General features: G+C 48.4%; 1 long non-coding RNA gene across 2 annotated transcripts; it reads left to right on the top strand.

Annotated features, from left to right (window-relative positions):
* The first annotated feature begins 2,134 nt into the window (after nucleotides 1–2,134).
* Nucleotides 2,135–10,125, top strand: LOC129146698 (uncharacterized). 2 transcript variants are annotated; one of them, XR_008553735.1, is made up of 5 exons: nucleotides 2,135–2,233; nucleotides 2,349–2,432; nucleotides 2,788–2,868; nucleotides 8,649–8,790; nucleotides 9,214–10,125. It is a non-coding gene; the product is annotated as an uncharacterized LOC129146698 (long non-coding RNA). The 2 variants fall into 2 exon arrangements; XR_008553734.1 differs by lacking the exons at nucleotides 2,135–2,233; nucleotides 2,349–2,432 and having other exon boundaries at nucleotides 2,704–2,868.
* Nucleotides 10,126–15,762: the final 5,637 nt, after the last annotated feature.

Below are 15,762 nucleotides of genomic sequence, written 5' to 3'. Positions count from 1 at the left end.
TTATTAGCTTTGGTTGGCTGGTTCTGAAACTGAAAAGGAGTTGTGTACATTGTGGAAAATCTGAACATTAGAATAAAATACAATGAGGAACAGTGAACTGTAATTTTTTCATCAAAAGAGAAATCCTTTTAGTGCTTCCCTGGTGGTACAGGGGTTAAAGTCTCAGCACTGTCAAGCTATTGCCAACCACTGTGACCTGAGTTTGATCCCCGGCCAGGGAGTTGACTCCCAAGGCAGAGCAGACTCTTCTGTCTCCCTGCTGCTCCCCTCAGCAGTGGATTTCAGTGGATCTTCCTGTTGTACTCCCCACTCTGTGTCTGGTGAGTCCTCTCACACACTGTACCTTTGGCCTACACCCCAGCATTTGTATGCATAAATAAATAAATCTTTTTAAAAGAGATAATTTTGTGAGTTAGCTTACTTTTTTCCTCATAATTTTCAGTATTTTGAACTGTGAACTATAGGACCCATGTGTATGGGCAGAGACTATAAATGTGAAATTGTAGAATTACAAAATGAACTCGCATTAGCTGAGTGAGGAAATGTACAACCACACTATATCATCATCTTCCTCACTAATTAAGCACGAATGTGTGTCTGTCATTATAATTATTTTCCTTGCCCTTCATGACAATTCATCACCTAAGTGTGTATCAATAAATGCATACTTAACACACGATTTTAATTTTGTCTGGTATTTAAGATTTGAATAAATCATATTATGTTTATTTTATATCTGAAACAACACTATGCCTACAATTTTATATCTTTCTTCTTTTATTTAACATTATAACATACATATATTTCAAGTTACCGAAAACTATTCAGAATTATTGTACCTAATTTCTACATTTGCTTTATGTATATAGTGTAATATATTTTAGTGATTCCTGGAGTTTTGATTTAGAGTGTTCCCAAGTATTTGTTAGTATAAGAAAATGCTGGTTAGCATTTTACAAATAAAGATTTTTATTTGTGTTCAAACTGTTACAGGGCAGCCCTGATACAAAACGGGTTGCCTGACTGTGGGTCCTCACCCATGCACTTAAAAGGATCTATCAATACTATACTGCTGGCACACACGAAAGGTTAATAAAAGGTTTATTTACAAGGGAAGGGCAAATGAGGAAATGTACAACTCAGAGGGAAAAGTGGGAGACAAAGTTTTAAATGCATCCTACCCGATCCGCCGATCTGGGATCCCAAATGGCACTCTGAGAGCTGGCCACAAGCCAGGAGCCTTGAAGCCTGCACGCTAGCGAGAGAGCGAGCCCCCCCCCAAGGCCCCCACGTGTTTGGTTTTTATACCAAACCTGGCTGCTTAACTCCACCCTCAGGTCCCAGCCACCTTCCCTTTGGTGGTGACGGGATTTGTCTTTCCCAATGTCTTGATGGCTTTGGTCTGGAGTGGGGTGGAGTCCACAAAACCTGTATGGGATTAGCTCAGGACATCCTTTCCCCCTGACAAAATCATTCCCTTAGGTCATTTCCCAATTACTATTGGGAATTACTATTGAATGACTATTTCTTTTAATACATACACATATAGATAATATTCCAAATTCTGTTATCTAAATTCAAAGTTTCCCAGCAGAAGGGTGATACCAATTTGTTCTCTTCTCTGAAAGAGCGAGAATCCCGATTTCAGCGGGTTCTTGCCTCCACGTCATTGTGTCTCCCATCTTCAAGGCTCTGACGTCACACGGGAACACACTCCCGCTTCTTGCTCCCTCTCTGCGCGCCCCCCACCACTCTCCACGGCTGCATCTCCCCCTCGCCCTGCTGACCCGCCCCTTGGCCGCAGCTCTGGCCCCGCCTGCGCCTCCCTCTGGCCCTGGAGCATCCGCCCACCATTACCCCGCCTCAGCTGCACCGCCCCTCCGCGCCACCAGGCGGAGCGCGCCGCTGCTCTGCCCCTGGTTTCCCCCGAGAGCCTCTCCTTCCTCGGCCTTGCCCCGCCCCCTGCGTGTTGACGTCACGCCCCTGCGCGCTGACGCAGGGGCGGCAATGGGAGCGGAAGTGGCTGAGAGGCGGAAGCCAGAAGCGCCCGCCCCGGCGGAGCGGGCCCGCCGGCCGAGGAAGGAGAAGCCCGGGGGCAGCGCGCAGGCGTGATGGGAGCGCGTGCCGCCTGGTGGCGAGGCGGGGAAATGCAGCGTCTCAGGGAATCCTGAGGAGGCACTGGGGCCGGAAAGGTCGGGCAGGTGGAGCGGGACGCCCCTTCTCTCACTGTGGGGTGAGCAGCGGGTTTTGGGTGCCCTCTGTGGTTGCGGGTCAGTATTCCTGAGCATGTCTTTAAAGCACATGGACACGATTTGCTGTTTTAATGACTTGTGGAAATTTTGGGTTAGTATTTTCAGAGATGTGGGATACTCGCCTGCATTTTGGTTTGATTTTCTAAACTTCAGCCGCAGCAGGACGGGCGGGCGCGGCCCGTGAGTACCCGGGGCTTTTCCGCTGGCCTCTGCCCCCACATCCCCACCCTGTATACCCGCACCCACAGATTTGCTCACCCTTCCTGCAACCCTGCTGCAACCACCTGCAGCCCTACCCCACGCACCTGCTGCCGCTCCCCGCCCCTGCACCTGCAGCCCTGCTCCCCGCCCCTGCAGCCCTGCTGCAACCACCTGCAGCCCCACCCCACGCACCTGCTGCTGCTCCCCGCCCCTGCACCTACAGCCCTGCTCACCCTTCCTGCAGCCCCTCGCCTACGCGTGGCTCCTGCCTCTTCAGCGGCCGGGCTCGCCTTGGCACTTGCTTCCCGGGACTCAGGGTGAAGTTCTTGCCTAGGGGAACCTGGTTTCTTCAGGAACCACCCCAAAGCGAGGGGAAGGTGAGGACATCTCCCTGCCCGTGGCTGACTGCAGAGCGGTGAGTCAGGGGACCCAGGGCTGGGCGGGCTGGACGTGGAGAGTTCTGTTTGGGTCATTTTGTGTCTTGGAGGAACATGGGTGTCAGGTCATTCCTGAGTGTGACCCCGTGGGTGCCCAGCACCCCTGAATGAAAGTGTGTCCCCCGTGTTTGCTCCTGGCTCTTCCCTGCTACATTGATCAACCCCTGGGGTGGGTTTTCTGGGTTCTCCACTCTGTTCCATTGATCTGTGTGTTTTATTTCTGTAGCCTTATAATTTGGGGAACGTATTGTAAACTTTTCTGGGGCTGACATCCCCTTCCCTTCCCCAGATCTAGCAGGCAGAAGGGCAGTGTTGTGTCCCAGTCTCCCGGGATGCAGTTTCTGACCCAGTGGGTTGCATAGTGCCTGGGGCTCTGCATATCTCATGGAGTCTGAGAGGCTCCCATGTTGGTCCTGGGCCCACATCTGAGGGCTGAGGCATCACTTACTGTTGTGCAGCCGATGTGTCCATTTAGAGCCTGGAAGAGGGAACTTTGACACCTGGAAACTGCCTCAGGAGGCAACTTTAGGTTCCTTGAATAGAATCCAGACTTTCCTGAGCCTTGAATGACCAAGAGCCACATGGCTGCCACACTCTGGCTACAATGTTTGGTTTTCAAAAATGGGTTTGTATTCACCAATTCAGTGTATTGAAACCTGTGACCATCTCTGTATCACTAAAGGACACACCTGGGTGCTATCACCACACACAACTGGGTGCTATCACCAATGGGGTCAGAAAGTTTCTCTATGGGGAATCATCTGAGACACTGAAGGGCCCTTTCCTAAGCTCTTGAGATCTTTTCTCTACTGATACCTGGCACTAAGAGGATCCCTCCTATTTTAGAGAGTGAATAAGCCACAATCACTCATTCACCTGGGAAGTGGACATTTTGTGGATAATCTACTTACTTTTTAATATTTAGAATCTGTTAAACTGATATTACCTCCTCCATTGTAAAACCTTTTATGCTTGCCTTGAACTCTTCAGGGTAGGAGAAAGAAATCGATGTTTATTGAGCACCTGCTGGACATTACCTGACCCTGTGCAACAAGTTCATTAGTTAAGTTATATGAACTCATTGATGACACTATAGAGATATTATTCCTACTCTGTAGTTGAAAATCCTAAGGTTCAAAAGAGACAAGGAACTTGTGTTAAGATCATACAAATATGGAGAAAGATCAGGGATTTTGGACTCCATATTTTTGTCTGAGTCGGAGATTGTCAAATGAGGCTAAACTGTAAACCCCTCAAGCCCAGTGGGAGGGGAGGAGTGTGGGTGACCCTGTCCATCCTCAGAACAGCTCCATGGATGTTGGGTTTCCTCCTTCATAAGGCAGGAGTCTCAGGTTAAAACAAAAGTTTAATGTATCATTGTGTTACATGCAGATGCTGTCTTTAATGTTGCACATAATTTACTTAATAGTTTTAGAACTAGCTCTAATCCCAAAGGTGATTGCTACTTGTCAGACACTGCATTTCAAAATAGACTTTTCTGTAATTATTCCCATACAGCAGGCTTAGCTGCTGTGCTGTACCTACCAGAGGGAATTCCTGAATATCTAGAACAACTGATAAGAAAGTGATGCCTCAGCAGTGACTGCGGTATTATTCAGGATAAGACCCCCCCCCCTTTAATTGTTAATGTTTAGATCTATCAAATCTATACAAGTGGGAAATATACTAGAAGCAGTGACTAGTGTCCTCAGGATGTTGGTATCCATGGTGATTGTTTTGTTATTCATGTTTTTTCTGTTGACAGTTTTCTCAGTGAACTTGTGTCATTTTGTGATTAGATTTTAAAAAGGTTATTTACATAGTTCTAAAGTTTAGATTCTTGCATATCACTCTTAGTAATTCTCTTTCAGTATTGAAGAGCACACATCAATTCTCTGAAATAATTTTGATTATTTTTGTCATTACAATGGACCGAATGTAAAGTTGAGTGTAAAGATGTATGTCCTACTTAAAAAATGCCCTGGAGATCGAGGCAGCTTTCCTGCCTGCCTGTGACTGTGCAGGTGTTTCTTTTCACAAACCTTTTGCATTTGCAGCTCTTTCTGCCAGCTTGTGTCTGTGCACTGTCCTTTACTTACTTTCACTTTTATTTTTATTTTTTATTATTTTTTATTTATTTATTTATTTATTTATACAAGCACTGGGTACAGTCAGAAATGCGGGAGGGTGAGAGAATTCCCCAGAGCCAGAGCGGGGAACAGAACAGGCAGACTGACGAAGTACACTGCTGAGGGGAGCAGTGGGCATGGCAGGAGAGGTCTGCGTGCCATGTGGGACCCTTGCCAGTGGCCATGGATCGAACCGGTGCTGCAGAGGCTTCGGGCAGCTTCGCAGCCAGTACTCAACCACTGTGCCACCGGGGAGGCCCTTACCTTCAATTTTAAATTGTCCTTTAGATATAAACTAAATACAAAAAAATTCTCTGGAGTTGAAAATAGGTCTATTTCATCGTGATACATGTTCTTAAGCATTTTGTGACAAGCGTTTCTCTATCCAAGCACAGGCTGTGATCGCCTCCCATCTTTATTAGGTTTGCCATCGTGGGCATAGGGCCAGCTGCAAACAGCAGCCTTAGCAAAATAAATTTCTTTGCTTTAATAGGTGTACTTACACTGCACCAAATAAGAGGTGGTACAGGCACACCTTGAAGATATTGTTGGTTCAAATCCAGAATACCACAACAAACCTAATATTGCATAAATCAAGTCACTACTTTTTTGTTGGTTTCCTGGTGTCAATAAAAATTGTTAGCTCTATAGTGTCGTCTATTAAGTGTGCAATAGTATTTTGTCTACTGAGAAAATACCCTAATTAGATATCACCGAGACATGAGGTGAGCATATACTTTTGGGAAAATAGCGCTGCTGGACTTGCCCCAGTCCAGGTTGCCACACACCTTCAATCTGTGAAAAGCGGTATCTGATAAAGCAAAGCAAGCAGGATGGGGTGTGCCTTTATAGACACTTCTGGGAATGATCCTTTGGGTTTTAATAAAGTATACACATCTGGATAAGTGGACTTCAATTTAATGATGATGTCTGTACATAACTATTTTTTCAGCAGTTATGTCAGCATGGGAGGGTGTGTATTTTTTAAAGTCCTTACTCATTTATGCATACAAGAACTTGGGCACAGTCCAGATGTGCGGGGGGTGAGAGGACCCACCTGAGACAGAGCAGGGAACAGAACAGGCACACCAACTGAAACACACTGCCGAGGGAAGCAGCGGGCGAGGCAGGAGAGGTTGCCGCGCCATGTGGGCCACTCCCTGGCAGGCAGGGGGAATCGAACTCGTGCTGCAGTGGCTGCGGAGAGCCTCATAGTCTGTGTCTCAGCCCATTGCGCCACCAGGGAGGCCCGGGAGGGTATATATTCTTTTCCATGATAGAAAGTACTATGAACACTCAAGGTAGTGAACAAGGGTTAGCTAAGTGCCTGCAGTCTGCCAGGGACTGGGCTATACACACAGCATTTTTAAAATTTATTGTGGTCTTTTAAAAATGTAAAAAACTTACAACTACCATTGGTTGAATCTCAGTTGTAAGTAGAAAATAGGGAGTTTAGTTTTGATTATGCTATTGAACAGCTGCAGAGGAAACACATATGACTTGGCTTCTGGCTAAATTCTTCCCCAGGCTGTAAATCCATGTGTCTGCATTGAAGGAGACAGTGCTCCCTGCCACCACACTCTGATCCTTTTGCTCCCCAAACTGGACATTACTGTCCACATGTGGGATCATGGTAACATTGCTGTGCTTTATTGCTTTGAATCATTGGTGTTTTTTTAAGATTTATTTTTATTTATTTATGCGTTTGTATTTATTTATGCATACAAGAACTCTACCAATTTCTAAATCAAAGTTTGTTTTTCTTTTTGTTTAAAAATTTTATTTATTTTTGTGTAGAAGACCTGGGGTGCAGGCCCGAGGTGTGAGGTGATGAGAGGGTTTACCAGAGACAGAGTGCGGAGCAGAGCAGACAGATCTACTGAAATACACTGCTCAGGAGAGCAGTGGTAATACAGGAGAGGTCTGCTGTGCCCTATGTGGGTTAGCTCCATGGCTGGGGATCTAACTTAGGCCGTATTGTGGGCCATTGTGGTGAGAGTGCTGAGACTTAAGCCCTAGTCTACCAGGGAGGTCCTCAAAGTTTGTTTTGATATTGGATAAGCATAATTATTTGTTGAGCTCATTTCATGTTATGGAATACTAATATAAATGTTTAAAAGTTATATTTGAAGGTGGACAAAAATATTTTCATTATGGATCTGATTGTGGGTATTGTCTCAGAGGCTTGTAAATGTTGTCTCTGAGACCTGTGGAATTGGCCATATTCTTTAGACTCAGACTTTACTATGTGAGGCCAATTGAAAAACTGGCATCTGTGATATAATGGAAGATGTAGTGATCATTTTATTTTACATTAGATAATTTAGAATATTGTAAGAGCTAATATTCAGAATCATCTGGAATCATTGGTGAGCTGAGTCTGTGTGGGTGACTGTGGCATTATTTTCTCTCTGAGTCCAGGATAATGTATGTGCTATTGCTTGGACATCCTCAGTGGCCACTTTGTTCTGGTGGGTTTAGAGTGAACCTCCTCTACTGTTTGTTCTCAGTATTTGGTGTTGAGTTTTCATGGTTTCCATATTGTGGAAAATAAGCTAAGGTCATACATGTAACAACACTAAAAGTAGCCTTTCACTTGAGTCTGCTGGTAATTAATTTTATAGAACAACTTGTAGGGTGCTTATTTATCATTAGTGTACATTGGAAAGATTGTGACATTTGCAGTGACAGGTGCCCGTTTTCCTTAAGTACTGGTAAAGAACAAGAAGAACCTTTACAGGGGCCTCCCCTGTGGCACAGTGGGTTGAGCGCCATGCTGTGAAGCTATCCACAGCTTTCTGCAGTGTGGGTTCGATCCCCGGCCAGCCAGGGCCAACCCACATGGTGAAGCCGAACTCTCCTGCCTTGCCTGCTGCTCCCCTCAGCAGTGTCTTTGATCCGTCTGCCTGTTCTGCTTCCCGCTCTGTCTCTGGTGAATTCTCTCATCCTCCCGTGCCTCTGACTGTACCCCAGTTCTTGTATAAATAAATTTTTTTAAAGATTTATTTATTTATTTATTTATTTATTTATTTATTTATACAAGATCCGGGGTACAGGCCAGATGCGTGGGAGGGTGAGAGGATTCACCAGAGACAGAGCAGGGAACAGAACAGGCAGACTGATGAAATACACTGCTGAGGGGAGCAGTGGGTGAGACAGGAGAGGTCTGCCACGCCATGTGGGACCCTCAACGGCTGGCCGGGATCAAACCGGCGCTGCAGAGGCTGCAGATAGCTTCACAGCGTGGCACTCAACTGCGTGCACCACCAGGGGAGGCCCCTAAATAAATCTTTTTTAAAAAAGAAGAATCTTTATGATTTTAAGATAGTTTTTGTATCAAGAATTTTTATATGAACGAAGCAGGCTGAGGTCTGAGTGTCCCTAACATACCTATGCTATGCTCATGTTCTGGGAAGACAGTCTTTTCTGTTAGCAGGGTATCTGGGTGTTTCTGCTGAAATGAATAAGTCTTATGTGATCTTATGTGAAGCACAGATGTTAATGAATATGTAGAAGTTACCTTAGTTAAGATTACAGGGAGATAATCAAGGGTTAAAACGAGTGGCCATCGTGTACAGTTTACTTAAATGTCTATGAATGAATCCTTGTGATTTTGTATCACTCATTAGGGATGAAGAAGATTGTGGCTTACACCCCATGCTGCCAAAACTGCTACAGCCAATGTGCTCATGAACAAAAGGGCACTGAGAAGCCGGTGTCTTGTCTTATATGCCTTCCTATGTAGAACTCAGAACCCCAAAGAAAACGGAGGTGAGTGTCTGAGTTGATGCTTGGTGAGCAGCAGACCAGGTCGGTTGCCAAGGAGCAGCCCTTCAGCTGTGTTCCTCTTACACCTTGGAATCACAGAGCTGTAAGCATGAGGCAGCTTTGGAGCTGTAGCTGCCTAGTCCTTTTCCTATCAAAATAGCATCTCATAATCATGTTATTTACTCTCTCAATGAAATCTTTTTGAAGTGTACTTGCCTACCATGCAGAAACTCTTTACCATGATATGAAGGTGAGTGTGTACCTTGATTCTCCATCTACTCAATAGATCAGGTGGGCAGTGCTGATGCCTCTCCCCTGAGGTGGCCTCTTCCATGACACTTCCTAGTCCTGCCAGTTGCTCTTCCTGCTTTTTGCTCAGGCTGTCTCCAGATTATGCTGACTAAACACAATTTTTTTTTTCATTAGGTGTGGCAGACTGTGCTACCCATGCTGTCCTTTGACAAGGTCTGGGCATTTGGGGACACTCCCGAGAAGAGAGGAGTTCCTGCACTTCCCAGAAGATCTGAACTAGGGAGTCTCCATAGCTACGCCTGCTAATGCTCTCCTGTTTGTTCTTGGTTAATGCAGAAGTAAAAACCTAATTCAGACCTAGACGCTAATGCTTGTAAAAACCTAAATCGGACCTAGACGCTAATTGGTTTATTTTTCTTATGCTTGAATCATTATTAAAGTAAGTAAACAATGCTAAAGGTATAGTCAGGAAAGCAATGTTGTGGCACTGAGAATTATGGAGAACAAGCTGCCCTGAACCAGCTGTGCTTGGAAACCGTAGCCTAACCCAGGGGGTATGTGTTTGCGGCAGCAGTACATTTCCTGGTGTATGCAAAGGGTCAGTAGTTCGCAGGCTGTGTGGAGGTTAGGTATTTATAGTTAAGAGTTAGAGTTCCGTAGAACTAACATAGATTTGATGAGTTTCTTTAAGCCACTTTGAAGTTATTGATAAATTATCCAAGTTTATCGAGTGCTAAGGAGATAGGTTGATTTCAGTAATAGAATATAGAGTAGGGCTTTCACGCCCACTCTGAAACTGGGAAAGTTTAATAGAATGATTGTCACCAAATGTTGTGCTGTCTGAAATAATTGATCATGTTAGAAAATGAGCTGTACTAAGAAAACTAATTGTCCCTCATGTTTTTTAAGGTAACCAAAGAAATGCCCTTTTGGTATGAGACCAAGGGAGTCTCTGTACATTCATGAGAAAGTATGTAATGATTGTCTTTGTTCTGCTTCGATGCTTATGTTCATGTAATCTCACCGCTTGCCTGACTGTATAAATAAAGACCCGCTGAGACCCTCAGCAGGAGATACTTGCACCAGAGAGAGTGTCTGTGTCTACCTCACTCCACTTCCCCTCAGCCCCCCAAGTTTTCGTCGATGCCGGCCTCTCCTTTCAGGGACTCCTGACACGACATTCAGCAGGAGCGGGTCTCCAGCAATTAGGCCCCATGTGTCTTCTCCTTCCTCACTTGCTTGGGATGCTACAAGGATACAGAAGTACCTTCCTCCAATCCTACATATTCTATCATCAAGACATTCTCAGTGGTGTCAGTAGCAACTGGAATAGGGTACAAACTAATTGTTGGAGACACAGGAAAAGTGTGTGTGTGTGTGAGAGAGAGAGAGAGAGAGTGTGTGTGTGTGTGTGTGTGTGAGAGAGAGAGAGAGAGAGAGAGAGAGAGAGAGAATGTATGTATACATATAGTGGATCCACAGATAATTACCTGTGGCATTAAAATTTCATGATTAGGGGAAAAAAACCTCTTTTTATTTCTTTACCCTTTTATTTTACTTCCTAAACTTTAAGATAGTTTAGTTTTTTCATTTGCTGGTATACTGAGCTAATGTTCCTTTTTGAGAGTCTAGAGTATTTTTTGCTTATACATAATGGAACTTTTTGTGTCCTTGGTTCTAGTGCAAAGGTAGCATCAAAATCTTGAAGAAGACGGATGGAGAGACGGAATGAAATGTTGGCCGGGGTGAGGTGAACTATGTGCTGTAATTCATTCCTGAGGAAAGGACACCTGCTCCACCCTTCTGCAGAGAACTGTGAGCTTAGACTATTTTTACTGCCTGTTCTAGTAATTGTATATTTTTGGGAAATGACCTAAGGAAATGCTGGAAATACTGATACAATCTACGTATGAAACTATTGACCAACACCTGCTTTATAGCAACAAATGTTTGGAAACATCTACAGGAAAACCCTCGGGAACGGGTGAATAATCGCTGTATGTCCATATGATGACGGGCAGCAGTTCGAGGGGAGACCATGACTGGGGGGCAGAGGAACGCTGGGGGGTCCTGGGGGGACAAAGGCAGAGAAACGGCGGAGGCGCCCCCTGGCGGGGAGGCCGTGAAGCGGGCGCCGCGGAGAGTGTGATGGCGGCGTGGGGCGGGAAGGGCGGGGACGGGTGGAACGGGATGCGGCGCCAGGAGCGATGGGAGGAGGAGCGGGCGGGGTCGGGACGGGCAGGGAGGGCGTGCGTGCGGGGGGGAGGAGGAGCGGGCGGGGCCGGGACGGGCAGGGGGCTTGGGCGGGGAGGTGGGGAGGTGGATCGGGCGGGGCTGGGACGGCGCGGGGCGCGGGGGCGCGGGGAGGAGGAGCGGGCGGGGCCCGGAGCGCAGGGACGGGCGCGGGGGGGCGCGGGGGTGCGGGGAGGAGGAGCGGGCGGGGGGACGGACGGGCGCGGGGCGGGGAGGAGGAGCGGGCGGGGCCCGGAAGGGGGACGGGCGCGGGGGGGGCGCCGGGGGGGAAGGGAACGGGGCCCGGAGGGGGGGGCGCGGGGGGGTGCGGAATGGGGGAGCGGGCGGGGCCCGGAGGGCAGGGACGGGCCGAACGGGTGTGGGATGGGCGTGGCGCGGGGAGGAGGAGCGGGTGGGGCCAGGTCGGGGCGGCAGGACGAGGGCTGAGCGGCCCGTCGTGAGCAACACGCAGAGGAGTGAGCGCGGGTCGGGGAACGGGGGCTGGGGGGGGGTGACGGGGGACCGGCGAGCAGCGAAGCCCGGGACGAGGAGGCTCCAGGGCCTAGGCGCGGGGAGACGCGCGGCGGGCCGCGGGAAGGAGCCGGGGGCGCAGGAGGGTGCGGGGCGGGGCGCGGCCTGGCGGCGGGCGGCGCCCAGGAGGGCGTGAGGGAGGCGCAGGCGCGAGTCTTTCACTTCACATAGACGCGTCTCGCCATTTCTGGGGCGCCCGCGGCTCTGGGGACATTATTTTGGGGCAGACGCGGCCTCTGGCCCCGGGTCACTGAACCCTGGATTGCCGGCCCGGCGGGCGTGGCCACGCGAGCGCCCAGGTGTGTCCGGGCCGCCCCCCTGCCCGCCCCCCTGCCCGCCCCTCTGCCCGCCCCTGCCCTGCCCCTACCTGCGCGCCCATGCCTACCCTGGCTGCACGCGGCTCCCTCCAGCGTTCCTGGCGTCCTGGGCTGCGAGGAGGTCGTGGCTGCGGGGCGCGCCCCTCAGGACCCCGCGGGACCCGGCGCGGGAGGACGAGGTGAGCCGGGGGGAGGGAGGGCGGGAGGGCGAGCGCGTCTCCCTGGGCGGCTGACGGGAGGGTCCGGTGAGAGGAGGGGGGGGCCTGGTGAGGAGAACTGGGGGTTCTTTGGGGTTCAGTTTTGAGCACGGGGTCACCTAGGGTGTCAGTTTCATGCCTGAGGGGTCCCCCTGACGGCCGTGGGTCCCCGAGTTTGCTCCGGCTCCTCGTGGCTCGAGGACGCGCCTGGGGGCTCTGGGCGCTGCTCTGCCCGGGCCGCGCGGCTGCTACTGTGGGTGATGGTGTCCTTGGGGCAGACTGAGGTTTTCTGGGGTGACAACCCCTCCCTGCCCCGGGCCTAGCAGGCAGGAGGGAAGCCCCGGCCCGACCCCCAGTCTGAGCAGCCCGACCCGCCGCCCAGGCCTCGCCCGCAGGGAGGCGGCTCCTCGACCCCGGGCCCCGGAGGCCCCCGAGGAGGCTTAACCCGCGGCCTGGGGCCCTCGGGGCTTCTCGGAGGCGGAGGCTGCACCCCGTCAGCGCCTCCAGGGAGGGAGGCCCGCCGCTCACTTCTCCTACAATGGAAACTCCAGGTCTCAGTCTTTGAATAGTTTTCTGAGAGTAAAACCCCTCGGGCGTCTTCCCGGGTTAAAACCCTCCCTGTCAGGACGTTTCCCTCTATCGCCGGCCCCGCCTGCGCGACTTCCATCCAGACCCTGCCCTGTCCCCCACCGCCCCTTGTCCTGCCTCCGCACACGGGCCTCCTGCCTGGGCCCTTTCTGGGTCCCCTGTCACGGGGAGGGGGCACGTTTCGGCGTTCTTGTTATGCGCCCCCCGCCCCAGTTCGTTGGCTTCAGGGTGGGCTTGAAAGTGGAAGCGTTTGTGGGATGGAGCGGACGGCTGTCGTGGTTTCCAGCCAAGGGAAACATGCATGTGCTTGGGTCATGCGACAACCCTGAGAAAAACAGGCCAGCATTTCAGCTTCACGGCTTCATGGGGCGCCTCGCTGCTACTGCATGATGGAGACAAACCCTGTCACCGCAGGGCTTTCGCACCTGAGGTTCCGTCCTTCGTTGTGAAAGAATATTCTCAGGGGACCCTTCCCTGGTACTGTCTGTAATGCACCCCCCGACATTGACCGCAGTTCCAGCCTTTTATTCGTGACACCTGTCTCTACCTGAGACTGATTTCCCCACCCTCATCCCTTTTACCTCATTACCCTTCCCCCGCCCTCTGAAGCTCAAACCTCATTGTTTATTAGCAGGTGCGGCTTTTATTAGTAATTAGCTTTATTGATTTGTTTGCTATGGAAGCTTCCAGTGTTTCTCTCAGTCATTCTATCTGGCTTTACCACACACGATTGCCTCAGACTCCATCCATTTTGCTGTAAATGGTAACCTTTCATGTTTTTACGGCTGACTTGTATTCTGTAGTGTGGATCGACCACATCTTGGTCCAATGCTCTATCAGTGAGCACTCGGGTTTCTTTTTTTTTTCTTTGCATGTAACTGTGGTACAGGCCAGAGGTGCAGGGGTGTGTGTGAGAGGATTTGCCAGAGGTGCAGTGGGGAGCAGGGCAGGTGGATCTAACTGCAATCCACTGTTGAGGGGAGCAGTGGGGAGACAGGGTGGGTCTGCTGCGCCATGTGGGTCAGCTCCCTGGCCGGGGATGAAACTCAGGCCTTAGTCATGATAGCCCTGATACTTAACCCCTAGGTCACCAGGAAGCCCTGCTTGTTACCATTTTTCAGTGATAATCTGGTTGTAAACATGTGGAGGAGGTTGCCTGACATTCCCTGTGCCTTCCAGATTCCTTTCTCATATTGATGTGTGTTGTAAATGTGTCATATCTATGTGCATTTTTTTCATTGTTATAAATTATACATAGTATTTACCACTAAATATTTTTCAGCCAGGCATGTTATGGTATTAACTACATTGACATCATTGCACAAATATTCCACCATCCTGGTCTAGGATGTTTCATTCCCCCTGTTAAACAAAGCTCCCCATTCCTCTTCACCTCATCCCCTAGCAACCACATTCTACTGCTGTCTCTGAATTTGACTGCTCTGGACCCCTAATAGAAATGGAATTATACCCTGTTAGTCCATTTGTGTCTTACTTAACATAATGACTTTAAGGTTCCTACAGTTGTAGTATGTATCAGAATTTTCTTAATTTTTTAAAAAATATTTTATTTTATATAATTCTTACATCATTTTTCATTTTTGCACAATGTATGCATTTTAATTTTGGTTATATTCCCCGTACAATTTAACCCCCCCTTATTTTGACCCTAGTCCTTCCTCTCCCCGCCCTTCCCCCCCATAGTGTGTCTCTGGTTTATAGTTGCTTGTTGATTTTGATTTTTACTTTGTATTAATTAGTCTTTTTCCTGGACCCTTATTTAGGTTTACTAAATTCCTACTATGAGTGAGACCATCCGGTATTTTTCTTTTTCTTTCTGGCTTATTTTGCTGAGCATGATCCCTTCTAGCTTCATCCATGTTGCTGCAAACTGCATGTGTTTATCTTTTTGATTGCTGAGTAATATTCCATCGTGTATATGTACCACATATTCTTGATCCGGTCATCTGTTTTTGGGCATTTGGTTTGTTTCCATAGCTTAGCTATTGTAAATAGTGCTGCTGTAAACATAGGGATGCCGGTGTCCTTTGGAAGTGATGTTTCTGTGTCATTTGGGTAGATGCCTAGGAGTGGAATTGCTGGATCCTATGGAAGCTCTATCTTTAGCAGGTTGAGGAATCTTCACACAGCTCTCCATAGTGGTTGGACAAGTTTGCACTTCCACCAGCAATGCAGGAGAGTTCCTTTTTCTCCACAACCTCACCAACATTTGTTGTTGCTAGTTTTTTTAATATGTGACATTCTCACTGGTGTAAGATGGCATCTCATTATAGTTTTTGTACCAAATGCAAATGAGATTTGCATTTCCCTGATTACAATGGATGTTGGACATTTTTTCATATGCCTGTTGGCCATTTGAATTTCCTCTTTGGAGAAGTTTCTTTTTAGCTGTTCTGCCCATTTTTTGACTGGATTATTTTCTTTGTTTTTATAGAGTCTCATCAGCTCTTTGTGGATTTTTGTGATCAGTCCTTTATCATTAGTGTTGTGTGCAAAAATTTTCTCCCAGTTGGTGGGGTTTCTCTTTGTTTTTGTTATTGTCTCTTTTGCTGTGCAGAAGCTCTTTAATTTGATGTAGACCTAGCTGTTGATCTTTGCCTTCACTGTCAATGCTTTGGGTGATGTGTCTGTAAAGATTTCTTTGAGGTGCATGTCATGTAGTGTTTCGCCTATATTTCCTTCAATGTATTTTATGGTTTCAGGTCTTATGTCTAGTTCTTTAATCCCTTTTGAGTTGGATTTTGTGCATGGTGTGAGGTAATAGTCAAGCTTCGTTCTTTTGCATGTAGCGACCCAGTTTTCCCAGCACCATTTATTGAACAAACTTTCTTTGCTCC

Source organism: Talpa occidentalis, unplaced genomic scaffold (genome assembly GCF_014898055.3).
Source record: "Talpa occidentalis isolate TD23 unplaced genomic scaffold, MPIMG_talOcc4v2.1 talOcc4.4, whole genome shotgun sequence".
Taxonomy (NCBI): Eukaryota; Metazoa; Chordata; class Mammalia; order Eulipotyphla; family Talpidae; genus Talpa; species Talpa occidentalis.
This window is presented reverse-complemented; position numbering and strand designations above follow the sequence as displayed.